The sequence below is a fragment of the Cebus imitator genome, unplaced genomic scaffold, assembly GCF_001604975.1.
Source record: "Cebus imitator isolate Cc_AM_T3 unplaced genomic scaffold, Cebus_imitator-1.0 Scaffold768, whole genome shotgun sequence".
Classification (NCBI taxonomy): Eukaryota; Metazoa; Chordata; class Mammalia; order Primates; family Cebidae; genus Cebus; species Cebus imitator.
In genome coordinates, this window is record NW_016108083.1 from 21,000 (window position 1) to 24,089 (window position 3,090).

General features: G+C 38.6%; 1 pseudogene; it reads left to right on the plus strand.

Annotated features, from left to right (window-relative positions):
* The first annotated feature begins 1,148 nt into the window (after positions 1-1,148).
* LOC108297064 lies at positions 1,149-2,244 on the plus strand (annotated as a pseudogene).
* Positions 2,245-3,090: the final 846 nt, after the last annotated feature.

Here is a 3,090-nt window from a genome sequence, read left to right on the forward strand (position 1 = left end):
AATTACCGTGGCACCTGGTGGTCACCATGTTACTCTATACTTTAGTGAGATTAACTTTTTTAAGTATCCATTTGTAAGTGGAATCATGAGATACTAGTCTTTCTGTGACTGGCTTATTTCAACAAATGCAATGTCTTCCAGGTTAATCCATGTGATTGAAAATAATAGAATTTTTTGAAAAAATAAAAAATATCCTATTTTGTACATATACCATATTGTATTCATTTGTATTAGATGTTGAACTGTTGATGCCATATTTGGGTTATTGTGAAGAGTGCTGCAAACAACATAGAAGTGCAAGTATTTCTTCATTCTCATTTTGAGTGTATATCTGAAAATACAATTGCTGGAGCATATGATGGTTCAATTTTAAATTTTTTTCAAAACTCTTATTTGTTTTTTTAATGTGTGTCCTCATTTACATTCAAACCAACAGTGTGCAAGGATTTCCTTTACATCTTTACCAATGTTTTTATTTTAGTAAATATCTCATAGGTATTTCTTTTTGTTTTAGTATTTTTGTTTTTCTCATAGGTAAATTGTATAAATATCTCATAGGTATTTTTTGCTTGTGTTTCTCTGACAATAATTGAAATTGAGCATTTTTCAATGTATCTCTTGGCCATGTCTTTTCAAAACTATTTAAGCCTGGACTGGGTGTGTTGGCTAATGCCTGTAATCCCAGCACTTTGGGAGGCTGAGGTGGGTGGATTACCTGAGGTCAGGAGTTAAAGACTAGCCTGGCCAACACAACAAAACCCCATCTCTGTTAAAAATACAAAAAGAAAAATAGGCATGGAGGTACATGCCTAAAGTCATAGCTACTAGAGGAGCTGAAGCAGGAGCATCGCTTCAACCAGAGAGGTGGAGGTTGTAGTGAGCTGAGATTGTGCCACTGCCCTCAAGCCTTGGCAACAGAGAGACTCTATCTCAAAAAAAAAAAAAAAAAATTCAGCCTACTGCTCATAGTTTTTTATTTTTTGTTGTGTAGTCATTTGAGTTTCTTGCATATTTTTTACATTATTCTCTTGTCACACACATAATTTGCAAATAATTTCTTCCATTGTTTAGTTGTCTAAGAATGTTGATTGCATCAGACTCTGTGCAGCAGATTTTTACTTTGAAATAATCTGACCAAGCCGGAACCCGCATCCAGGAACAGAGCCCTTTGCTCCTCGCTCAGAATGAATGGAGACCAGATCAGATGCTTATACCCAAGCAAAGCAGGATTTCATTCAGCACTTCTCCCAGATCATTAAGGTGCTGACTGAGGAGGAGATGGGGCACCCAGAGACAGGAGATGCTATTGCCCGGCTCAAGGAGGTCCTGGAGTACAACACCATTGGAGGCAAGTATCACTGGGGTTTGACGGTGCTAGAAGCGTTCCGGGAGCTGGTGGAGCCAAGGAAATAGGATGCTGATAGTCTCCAGTGGGCCCTGGCTGTGGGCTGGTGTGTGGAACTGCTGCAAGCTTTCTTCCTGGTGGCAGATGACATCATGGATTCATCCCTCACCCGCCGGAGACAGATCTGCTGGTATCAGAAGCCAGGCATGGGATTCGATGCCATCAATGATGCTATCTTTCTGGAAGCATGTATCTACCACCTGCTGAAGCTCTACTGCCGGGAGCAGCCCTATTACCTGAACCTGATCGAGCTCTTCCTGCAGAGTTCCTATCAGACTGAGATTGGGCAGACCCTGGACCTCATCACAGCTCCCCAGGGCAAAGTGGATCTTGGCAGATTCACTGAAAAGAGGTACAAATCTATTGTCACGTACAAGATGGTTTTCTACCCCTTCTACCTTCCTGTAGCTGCTGCCATGTACATGGCAGGAATTGATGGTGAGAAGGAGCATGCCAATGCCAAGAAGATCCTGCTGGAGATGGGAGAGTTCTATCAGATTCAGGATGATTACCTTGACCTCTTTGGGGACCCAAGTGTGACTGGCAAAGTTGGCACTGACATCCAGGACAACAAATGCAGCTGGCTGGTGGTCCAGTGTCTGCAATGGTTCACTCCAGAACAGCGCGAGATCCTGAAGGAAAATTATGGGCAGAAGGAGGCTGAGAAGGTGGCCCGAGTGAAGGCATTATATGAGGAGCTGGATCTGCCAGCCGTGTTCTTACAGTATGAGGAAGACAGTTACAACCACATTACGGGTCTCACTGAACAGTACACAGCGCCCCTGCCCCCAGCTATCTTTCTGGGGCTTGCGCGCAAAATCTACAAGTAGAAAAAGTGACCTAGAGACTGCAAGGGTGGGAGGAGGCTTTCAATAAATAAATTATTGTGTAAAAAAAATAAATAAATAATCTGACTCATCCATTTTTCCTTTTGTTTCTCAGGTTTTGAAGTTATATTTAAAAATTCACTGCCCAGACCAATGTTATGAGGCTTTTAGCCTATATTTTTTGTAGTAATTTCAGAGTTTCTAGCCTTACATTTAAGTAACTAATTTATTTTAAATTCTGAGATGAGAATCTCATCTTATTGCTTTGCATGTGGATTAAAGTTTTCTCAATACCATTTATTGAAGATACTGTCTTTCCCCTAAGAAACTGTCACCGTTTTAAGTATGTTACGAGTATTTTGATAGAGGTTGCATTATATGTGTAGATTATTATGTGTAATACAAATATTTAACAATATTAATGCTAATTCATTAATGAGTAATATTTCTCAATTTGTGTAGCATTTAGTTTTCTATTTAATTCTCTTTAGAGTATAAAGTTTCAACTTTTTAGTTGAATTTATTTCAAAATACAGTTACTACAGTTATTGTGGATAGAATTCTTTTTAAATTTCATTTTGAGATAGTTGTTAGTGTGTGTATAGAAATCCTACTGACTTTAAGATGTTGCTTTTGTGTTCTGTAAGTTCAATGAATTTGTTTAGTAGTTCTGATAGTTTTTAGTAAAGTGTTCAACTTTTTGATACATAAGATTATGTCATCTTCAAAAAGGATAATTTAAATTCTTTTATTCAATTTGAATTTCTTTGATTTTATTGTCGAATTTCTCTGTCTTAAGCATTTTATACTATGTTTGGTAGGACTGAAGAAAGTGGACACCCTTGTTCTAGCTCATAG